The following is a 12,500-nucleotide window of genomic DNA, read 5'->3' on the forward strand; positions in this document are numbered from 1 at the left end:
TCCAAAGCAACGTCTATAACTTATACACTGCTTCCACTGAAATGTTCCTTTTTATCATGACACTCTCTACACCAGCGGTAAACAAATATTAATCTATCATTAGCATTGAAAGATAACAAAGATATTATAAATATTACAGCAGATCACAGCTTACCTATAAGTGGTGTCTAATTAAGAAAAAGATCATTATATCATTTCTAATTTTTGCAAACAGTGAATGTGTTTTCACTAGAAATATATATATTTGCGAGAGGTTGACAGACCTCTTCAGCTAGTTGGTTTTGCTGCTTCAGGCTGATGACGAGCAATGACTCAGAAACATGTCCCTGAATGCAGACTAGGCTGGGTGGGGGTGCTTGTCTCCCCCTCGCAAATATAAGGACACAGGAATTGTGTCAAGGCCGACAGGAAGCTGTCCAGCTTCCTAGGGCTAAATAGCAGCAGTATGATTCCCTTATTGGGAGTCACATTAAGTTGACAGTATACAACTGCTTCATATATATATATATATATATATATATATATATATATATATATATATATAAATTTTTCCACTTTAATAATAATTATATATTTACAAGTTTACAAAATTGTATGAGTTAGGTACATACCTTATGCTGTTTCAAGTAAATAAGTATAATATAACTTGTGAACATTTCAAGTGAGAGATCTATCATTGCTAAGTGTTTTGAAAGTTTTACTTAATCGTATCTCTTTCGTCAGTTGAAATTTTAAAATTTTTATGATGCTATAGAATATATGATGTTTGATAAGATTTGTAATGCATAACCATTCACATCGCCGCTAAGGAGAGCAGGAATGATCTATAGATAATGTTTGGTTAATGTCAATTGAATTCTTTTTCCATTGCTTTCTCCTTGGTTCCTCCGGGACCATTGCGAACATAGTTATAATAGTGAATTCTACTGAGTCGATATTTTTAGGTGAAATAAGTGTGATAACGTATGGGCACTGATCTGTCAGGAATAAACTCATAAATTTAATGCTAGATTAATTACACCAATAAATGACCACTTACTGGGTAGATATTTATGTTATATACTAGACCAGACTTAAGTAAATACTCCACGATTTCCTACCTACATGTAGAAAGTCACTTGACATGTGACAGTTAACTGCTTATGGAAAATATATCATTCATCAGCTAAAATTGATCCTCAAAATATAGGTAGCTATAATAGCTAAAACTAAATTTCTTACGGGGTATCTAATATAGCTCAATACCAGAATACTTCATAAGCTACAGAAATCTGGTTTGGCGTGTTAGGTAAGCACTGATATTTCTTTTATATGTAAACCTACTGTTTTAATACTGAAAGCATTGTGAGGTACAATTGCCTTGCTCATTCCAAGTTCAATAAATATTACTGTAAGGCCATTCTCATAATTGTATTCGAAATTGAAAGGTAAAAAATTGCACTCGTAAAACTAATATTAAAGTATTTCAAGAGAAACAAAATGAAAGCATATGTTTAAAACTAATTTATTTTCTACATTTCTTTATTAAATTATTTTCCCATGTTTATCATGAATATGTTTACAATATATTTGACTAAATTATTAAACAAGATGAAATATTATATTCAACATACCGGAAATTATTTGTATGTTACTAAAGAGACAATTTTGTATATAATTCATTGTTCTCTTTTAAACTTTAATAAATATTTTACTATATATGTATTAGGTTGTATGTCGTTCAGAAATTATTGGTAAATCAAATTTCAATTAAAGAAAATAAGGAAAGAATGCTAATTGCTTTAATTGGAATAGACAATCGATAGTAGAGTATCGTAAGTTATTTTGCATATTATAATTAAATCTGATCATCATAGCTGCCATATGTCGTTAGGCATTTCAAAGCATGATTTATAGGTAGATAAATAGATGGGTGGTTGGGTAGATAGATAGATAGATAGATAGATAGATACATACATACATACATACATACATACATACATACATGCCTCTAACCGGATATCTATATAACATCTATCCTGCTACCTGTATGTGTGTGTGTATTGGGTCATCCCATAAGTAATGCTGTTTTATTTACTTTTATTCTTCATGATAAAGACAAACAATTTTTTAAAATCTAAAATATACACTTCTTCATTTTCTACAATGCACTTCCATCTATTTGGTAGACTTGCAAGGCACCTCTTCCAAAATTTACTTGTCGATGACGAAAAATACTCCTCCAGTACTGTTCTGACCTCGTCAACAGAATTCATATTTTTTCCCGTCCAAATGATTTTGAAGACTGTGGAATAAATGATAAACAGATGGGAGAATTTCAGGCTAATATGGTGTTTGGGGCATCATTTCCCATGCAAACTACTCCAGCCTTTGGCATGTCATCCTCGCTGTATGTGACCGAGCATTGTCCTGATAGAAGAACACCTTTCATCTTGAAAATAAAGATGGTCGTTTTTCTTAACCCATTACCTCCCATAATTCTATTAATTGGAAATGTTTTTATGAAACTTTGATTTCTAACATAAAACAGCCTTAGAAACACGCTGGAATGATCAAAATAACATTTGAAAATAACATTTTAAATAGAAATAAGGTAGATATTGCGTGAAAAATTAGCAAAACTCATTTGAATATCAGAGAAATATACCTAGTAGATATAGCAAAAGGGTTAGATTTCTGTAAATATTGACAGATAATTACGAAATTTGTAATTTTTAAGTGATCTTATATGAGATCACTAGTAGGTAATGGGTTAAGATGTTTTGCTAAAATTGCAGTTTCTTTCAGATATCATGAGAAAAAGGTAATTAAAATTCATTAAAATGACAGATCTGTCGGACTCTGAAAGAGGTCAAATTGTTGCTCGTATTGCAGGCGCTAGCGTACGGAAAACTGCCGAAATGTTTGGTATATCAAGAAGTACTGTCTCGAAAGTAACGACAGCCTTTGAGATAGAGGGAAATGCCTCCTCGTCGAAACAAAACTGCGGAAGAAAATAAAACTTTTAGAGAGAGACCGTCGGACTCTTACACGAATTGTTAGAAAGGATCACAAAAGTACAGCTCCCAAAAATTACTGCGGAGCTTAAGGGCCACCTCGAGAACTCAGTTGCTACAAAAACTGTCTGCCAGGAACTGCACAAAGCCGGATTTCACTGGGGATGGCTGCAATCAAAAAAGCCAATACTTTCAAGAACAATCGTTGCAAAGCGTTTAGAGTGGGGTAAAACCTACAGAATTGGTCCCTAGAACAGAGGGAAAATGTTATTTTCTCAGAGGAATTATTCTTTACCTTATTTCCGACCACCGGCCGAGTATACATGTGGAGACTGCCAAAAGAAGCATTTGACCCAGACTGATTTCTTCCAACTGTTAAACATGGACGAGGATCTGTAATGATCTGGGTGGGGGCTATATCTTGGAAATCTACTGACCTAATGGTTTCCCTTCATGGCATAATTTAATAGTCAAGACAATTTAAGCATTTTATATGACCAAATTCATTTTATGGTTTCGGAAATGTTTCCGGAGGGAAACGCAATCTTTCAGGATTATAATGCACCAATTCACTCGGATAAGGTTGTTACTGAATGGCACGAGGAACATTCTAGTGAACTTGAACATTTTATCTGGCTACCACAGTCCCCAGATCTCAATATTATTGAACGTTTATTGTGCATTTTAGAAAAATAAGTAAGGAGTCGATATCTTCCACCATCATCACTACAAGGACTGGAGACTGTTTTAGCTGAAGAATGGACAAAAATTCCTTTGGAAACAATTCAAACTTTGTACGAATCCATACCTCGTAGAATTCAAGCTGTAATTACTTCCAAAGGCAGTCCTACCCCTATTAAAATAAATTTGTTTGAAATTTTAAGGTGTTTCCGTTATTTTGTCCAACCCCCGTATGTACGTCGATGTGCACACACACAAAGGGACTGAGAGGGAAAGAGGTAAATGTGTGAAACGTATGCTGTATGTGGCATATACTCTTAATGCAAAATTCAATTGTGCCGAGATTCTCTTTATTTAATTATCATTTTGGGAGATGGCGGAACTCAGAATTTCAAGGTTACCAATATAATCAGTTAGACATTATTTGAAGTGAGATTTCATGCGTTAGATATGTCATTTCTACTAATGTATAACTTGGCCTCCAGCAAGTTGAAAAGGTATAGCATAAACAATGTTTCCTGTTGAGTAATGCAGTTATACTGATTAGAAAAGAAGGATCTTTTTCCACTTCTTCATATATTAACTTGACAGGATGCGTTTGAGCGGAACGGCAAAATCTATTCTCATCTATATTTCAAGTAATATATTTAACATTTTACATTTAAAAAATGAAGAAAATTAAATGAGTGGTTGCCTGTTCACAGTTTCATGCATTAAAATAATCTATTTGCATGTTTCTCTTAATTCAGGAATTATGTAAGCTTTCTGGAAAGGAATAGAAATAGAGGTCATCCACCACAAAGCGACGGATATGTGTACGTATGTATATTTATATATGTGTGTATGTGTGTGTGTGTTCGATTAAAAGGTGATGCTCCAGCAAGGCTGCAGTCAAATGGCTAACAAAGATAAAAGAATATATGTACATACATACTCGCACACACAATCACAGACACACTCATGTATTTGTATGCGTGAATGTATGTAAGTATATATACATAGATACATACGTATATACTTTACCTACCTACCTACCTACCTACCTAAATACATACATACATACATACATACATACCTACGTACATACATACATACATACATACATACATACATACATACATACATATATACATACATACATACATAATTACATATCCAGTTCGGTATTTTTGCTTGTCGTTATTTTATATTTCCATTGATTGAAGTGGAAATTGAAATCTAATTACATCGAAAATCTATTTTATAATATTGGTCTATATACGTGTGTGGGGTGGAAATTTCATGCATAATTGGTGGTAAGGGATGTACAGAGTCCAATAGAGTAAATAAGAATATATACAAACATTATGTAATCTGTATAAAATGGAATGGCGACTGGAGGTAACAGCGCATAGAAGTGTACGAACGAACATAAGTAGGATAATTATATTCGCAAGGACTCATACATTAGCAAGGGTAAATAAAGGTGCTTCAGCATTTAAGTAGAAACTGGTGTAGATGTAACTATATGTAATATACGCATGTGCTTTATCCGACACATTAATAAACAGCAAAAGCAATTTTAAATCCAACTAGAAAATGTAAGAAATAATTTGATACATTCGTAAGCTTCTCGCACAAGCAGAAGTACGTACGGGTTTATAGGTACTAGAATGAGTGCGTTTAGAAATTTTTGATATATATAAAAAATCTGATATATATATATATATATATGACCTTAAACACTGCTGTGCATGCACATTAAGCCTTAACGTTCTAGCTTACTTTTGCTGTTTACAGCACTGCTGGGAATGAGAGTGTGTAGTGGGTGATCGTCGCCTTGATCATGACAAATAAATTTGAGCAGAGAATATTCATCAAATTTTGCCAGAAGTTTCGCGATACCTGCTCAGATGCCTCCACATAGTTTTCAAAAGTTTTCATCGTTCTCGACACAACCAAGGAGATTTTGTGCAACTGAAACTCGAGCGTCTTTTTGTTCAGCTGAAAGCAGTTTTGACACAAGCTTGGAAGACACGCGTCTCATACCAAATTCTTCAGTGATAATGGAATGAACTGAACCGTAACTGATCTTCACATCCTCTGATAACTCACGGATGGTGATTCGATTATTTACCCTGAAAGCTGCACACCCATCTTTCATGTGTTTCTCAGTTCTGCTAGTTACGGGTCTCCCAGAACGTTCCTCAATATCGACATTTTTTCGGTCATCCTGGAAACGTCGGAACAACTCGTACACTTGTGTAAGGCTCATACATTTTCTGCAACTTTGTGCAGGCCTCTGTGCAAGTATAGCCATGACAACTTTCCCTGTCATGATCAATGCGACGATCACAAGAAACACACCTTCATTCCAAGCACTGCTTAAATAGCAGATGTGAGCTAGACCATTAAATCTCAGTGTGCATGCTCAGCAGAGTTCAACGTCGATATTTGCCAGGCGGCTTTGCTATGCGTGCTTTAGCTTCGTTACTATGGTACCAGTCCGGATACTTATTGATCAGACTTCGTGTATGTATATATATGTGTATATATATATATATATATATATATATATATATATATATATATATATATATATATATATATATATATATATATATATGTATGTATATATTTGAAGAAAAGAAACAAAAATTCAATAGATTATAGCAATACGTATGTTTCGTACAAACTCCATTTATTCATGTAGTGAGAACACTACATAAAATGTACAATGAAAATGTACTCCTCAGCTGCATAATGGAATTTCATTTTAGAAAGTCATTTTCTAGATGTGTGCAAAAAACAAGAGTAAGAGAAGAAAACATACCATCTTGACTATGCTGCTGTTCAAAATTTCCGTTCTGGAGTTTTTCACTCAAAGATGACCGACGTTCTTGTCGACCTACTAAAAATGATGATGACCGAATCAAAGCCATAATTGAATCTGATTTTCATATAACTGCGAGAGATTGCAGAGAGGTTAAATGTATCGCACACAACAATTGAAAATCACTTAAAATGATTTGGATTCATTAAGAAGCTCGATATTTGGGTTCCACATAAATTTAAAGAGATTCACATGACACGATTTAATCATCACTGTTGATGGAAAATATAATAATAACATAAATCGAAAAAATCCTGGTCCAAGCGTAAGGAACAAGCGCAAACCACATCGAAAGCTGAATTGCATGAAAAAAGGTCATGCTGTCAATTCTGTGGGATTACAAAGGTGTTGTGTATTTTCAGCTGCTTCCAAGGAACCAAACGTTCAATTCATATGTTTACTTTCAACATGTAATGAAACTAGAAGAAGCAATAAAAAAAAATGGCCAGAATTGGCAAATCGTAGTGGAAAAGTGTTCGATCATGACAACGCTTGACCACACACGTCTAAATTATTGAACCTCGGTTGAGAAGTGATATCACATCCCCCATATAGCCCTGACCTTGCAGCATCAGATAACCATTTATTTTGAAATTTGCAAAATTCTTTGAATGGTAAAACTTCCAATAATTATGATGACCTGAAATCGCACTTGCTTCGGTTTTTAGTTGATAAGGCCAGAAGGTCTATAAGCACGGAATCATGAAGTTGCTAGAGAGATGGCAAAATTTCATCCAACAAAATGGAAAATAATATATAATTGATTAAATTTCATTCTTTGTATGAAAAAAAATGAGTTTTATTTCACATTACAAAACCGAAATTACTTTCTTGCCAACCCTATATATATGTATGCATGTGTGTGGGGGGTATAAAGAGGAAATTGGAAATTGGAGCATTATTTATTCAGTATTATTTATTCAGACTATTATTTATTTCATTTGTTACCTGGAATTCGAAGTTTTTCATAGTAGATAACATATCATTATATTATTTCTCTGAAGAATTTCTAATAGGAAATTCTTAACATATCTATCTAAAATATAAAACTTTATAATTCCTATTACCAAATGAAACATCTGTAATGGTTACTAAAATATTTGTAGTGTGATTTTTTGTTATTTAATAGTTTTCAATTTTAAGACGTATCTCTACTTACAACACCAACTAAGACTGCACATTCGATTATTATAATAATATTGGAACAAGCAGATGTGCTTGAAAGAAATAGCTGGGATTTGCACTTATTATATATATATATATATATATATATATATATATATATATATATATATATATATATATATATATATATACCCACATATCTATATACATATACCCACATATCTATATACATATGCCTACATATGTATATACACAGACACACTCACACACACGCACATATATATATATATACACCATCCTGGTGACATGTACAATACATCCAGTACACTCTGTAAAGCGGATGGCATTAGGATGGGCTTCCAGCCGGAGACGCCATGCCAAAAGAGACAAATGGACCCCGGTGCAGCTCTCTGTCTTACCAGCTGCAGTCAAACCATCTAACCCATGCCAGCATGGAAATAAGACGTTGAATGATGATGCTGATATATATACATATATGTGTTGGTATATGTGTGTCTTTATGCTCACAACACACAACTTGAAAACCACTGGTGTTGGTTTTTTACATCCCCGTACCTTAGATTTTTGGCAAAAACGAGCTATGAAATAATATAAAACGGGTTGGATGTGCACGTCTAAATGTTTATGAGGAGTGACTCAGCATGAATGCAGTCCAATATTTGATGTTGGTAAATGACATTACTTACATACATACATACTTACAGGCATACACAATACTTACATACATACATAAATACAGACACATAAACTCTTTTATATTTGTTTGTTTCAGTTATATATAACTGCGGCCATGCTGGAGCACCGCCTTTAACAAATCGACTTCAGAACTTATTCTTTGTAAGCCTAGTACTTATTCTATCGGGCTCTATTGCTGAAACACTAAGTTACGGGGACGTAAACACACACACATATATATATATATATTTATATATACATACATACATATATATATATATATATATATATATATATATATATATATATATATATATATATATATATATGTATGTATGCATGTATACGACGCGCTTCTTTCGGTGTCTGACTACCAAATTAACTCATGAGGTTTTGTTCGGCTCGAGGCTATAGTAGAAGACACTTGCCCGAGGTGCCACGCAATGAACTGAACACAGGACCATGTGGTTGGTAAGCAAGCTGCTTACCGCACAGTCACTCCTGCGCCTATAAATATTAGTGACGAATATATACATATACATATGTGTACGTGTGTGTGAGCGTTTGTGAGGGTGTGGGTGTGAAAATGTGCAGAAACGAACATATAGAATTCTACGTTTCTAGGTATTTGTAAACTTCAAACAAGATTCATGCCTACACGTTAATTTTTTTGAATGAAAGAATATACATATATATGCAATTTAAATGACTGTAGAAGGTAAAATTGACTTTATGGTGTCCATAATGAACATATTGAAGTTTCCCTGGATATTACTCTTTGAAATCTTGTGAGTTTTTATTGCTTTAGTCTTTCATAGGATCGGTTTCGGCAAGAAAAAATTATTATAGCCTGTGCCGTTTTACATTTGAATACATGTTATATGCATGTGTATTTTAATCTAATGTTGCTTCAAGAGCGTCCATTAATTGAATTCTTGCATCGCTAGCATGCACAGACTTCAGTAAATGGTTGTTTATGGATCTCCATACGAGAAGAATTATTTTTAGCTTGGTTCAGAAAGTTACAGGCACTCGTCATTGAGGAGGCTAAAATAGATCGAAACGCTATGTCCGGCGTTTCACCAGCGTTCTGAGTATGACTCTGACGTTTTAATATCTTTTTTGATAGGTTTCCTGACGCAAAATATTAGATCTACCGGCGTTCTTCATTTTTATACATAACATAAATATTTTACAGACAAATACATTAAGACAGTGAGAAAGGGAGCGAGAGAGAGAGTGTGTATGTATGTGTGCACGCGCGCGTGCGTGCGTGTGTGTGTGAGAGAGAGACACACACACACACATACACACACACACACAGATTTACATGCAGGTTGAAACACATGTGTGAGATTCTTTAATTATGATTGACATCTCACCAATTGTTTGTGTGAATGTCAAATGATTGGCGTAAAAGCGAATAATTAAATCTCCACATCTTTATGAATCAATAGTAGTTTTTCATCTTAAATTAAAATAATGAATACTATATTTATTAATCAACTACACTGTCATGTTCATTCTCCCCGAGAAATAACATTCTCCACTACCACATAATACTGATATAATTATTAGTGAAAAGTTAGAAACAAATATTATCAAAGTAATGAACTTAAAAATCAGTAGAATGCTATACGAAAGGCGTTAGTGAGTTGGATAGTGCGCCTTTTGGTTTTGGGATCAAATTTCAATCTCCTTGGTGTTGTTTTTATCCTTATAGTTTCAATAAAATATGGACCGATCATATTTTAACATAAATTAATTCAATACCCGTCCTTACAGTGTATAACATCGCGACTGTTATGATAGTTGCCTTCACATACATATAGGTTCGACTTACTTTCTACACTTCATGCTCGTAAAATAAGAACGAATGATATATTAATGTGGATTAGATCTCTTGTAGATACATCAAAACCGAAAATGTCTGCGGTGTATCGCGCCGGGAAATAATTTTATACGCGTAGGTATTTTAATAATTTTTTCTCCTTTTGTAAAGCTGTAATATATTACTTTTCATTAATTTTCTTGTTCTTCTATATAATGCTATATCTATTTTTTAAGAAAGTTTAAAGACAAACATAATCTAGAATGTATGTTTGGAGCTCATATATTATCATTTATTTAAAATCTAATCCAAAGTGGGGATAAAAATATTGAAATAACCCTAACATTAGAAAGGTAAAAATTAAGCATAGATCAAAGATGATATGAGCATTTGCCGACCAATTGTCTAGAATTTGATCGATAATAATAACATGTTAGCTATACAAGATCTAAGAAGCAATGTAATTTCATAAATTATATGACGATATTTAAGTTTTGGACTCCAAATAAACGCAAAACGAAAGTTTGAATTGAGAAATAAGACGTCAGGAACGGTGTTAATTAGATATATATCAAAAGTTTGATAGTTTCATACCTGTAAACTTTTTTTCAAAAATCTGCTTGGGGAGACCTTAATAAATATATGGAAATGTTTTACAGATGTATATTTATTTCCACCTACATATTTCCCGACAAATTTTACATAAATACGAGCAAATATTTATTATTATTATTATTATTATTATTATATTTGTTATTATTTCACAAAATTCTATTTTATTTCCTGGAATGGAGCTGTGGATGTTAATATATAACAAAGAGATAGATATAGATACACAGTAAATCAAGTCCAATATTTATTGCTCTGAGTTCAAATAAGTCTCCAGTAAATTCTTTGTTTTCTCTTCTCTGAGATCGGTAAAATAAGTAGCAGCAGAATTTTGATGTCAAATAAACATTGGTTCCCATTGAAAACAATATACACTTTTCATGTTACCAATTGTAAAGAAAATACAGATAGTTATTTATAATGAAGACTGGTCATATATATTAATAAAAACATAAATAGAAGTTGACAGGTAAAAACAGTTATTCAAGCATAATAAGCAAATCCATTCACAACTCATAGCCTTTTTTCGTAAACAATTAACATGAATTATAGGAGTAGATTTCGAGAAAAGTATAGATAGAGCAGTGCAAAGGATGATAAGCTTAAAGAAAATAATCCAAGCTTTTGAACTCAGTATATTACGTAGCGACTCTACTGCATCTAAAGATATTTTCGGCGTATCTCTGGCGAAATGCTATGTGCCGTCCTGCATGGAGGAACTTGCGTTCTTGTCATCCAAGGTAAGGGTGACAAGGATTCCACTGAGTCTCTACCACATTCGGAGGCCGCTGCATTGATGGTATATGGTGGTTTTGTGCCAGAAGTAGGTGTTGGTAGTGCAAAATTCGAGGACAAATCTGTGGTTCGTTGGTAGGAATTCGGCCGCCTTATTCTGGCCGATTTCTAGGCGCTTTTCGATGGTTTGTATGGCGTCAGCTTGTGATATGCGTAATTGTTGTCTGAGATGTTTTCGGGTGGAAGCTTATGGAGGAATTCTCCAAGCTACGTGGTGTTCTCTAGGTATGAGTGTATGTCGGATAGTAGCGGTTTAAGTAGCCATACTAAGAACCACTCCAGTTTCCGAAGTGGGGATTTTGTATCGGCGACGATTGGGCGAAGTTTAAACTGCCTCACGTTAATAGTGTTCTTGTGTAAAACCGCCTCACGTCACTAGTGTTGTTGTGTACAACCGTGAAATGGAGGAGCTGTGTGCTGGTAACCTTTTGTGAGTTGTTGCATTGGTACTGCATGCAATCACGTAATCATATGATATGTAGATATCATCCTGAGATTGGTGAGACAAAATCACATTCATAATCGACTCTGTACAAATGAATCCTATAACCTTCTAGCAACCATGGACCGAATCCTGAACAGAAACTCCGAACCAGTCCCTTCATGAAAGCACAAAATGTTAAAATCACTAAAAGACTTCAAACCAACAATCTTTTCTAAAGGCTAAACTTAATATCTCACTAATTCCTCAACATCCACGCACACCATAAATTATCCTCATACTATAAAATAAAATAAAACAATCACACAACTTTGCACTTTTACACTAAACAAGTAATCTAGAAATTATATAGAAGTCTACTATCTCCTACTAAAACCCTCACACATTATTTGCTAACAGAACTACACAAACCTAAATATAGACGCACATAAAACGTATGCTTGTATGCAAGCA

The sequence above is a fragment of the Octopus bimaculoides genome, chromosome 8 (assembly GCF_046866305.1).
Source record: "Octopus bimaculoides isolate indiv1 chromosome 8, ASM4686630v1, whole genome shotgun sequence".
NCBI lineage: Eukaryota > Metazoa > Mollusca > Cephalopoda > Octopoda > Octopodidae > Octopus > Octopus bimaculoides.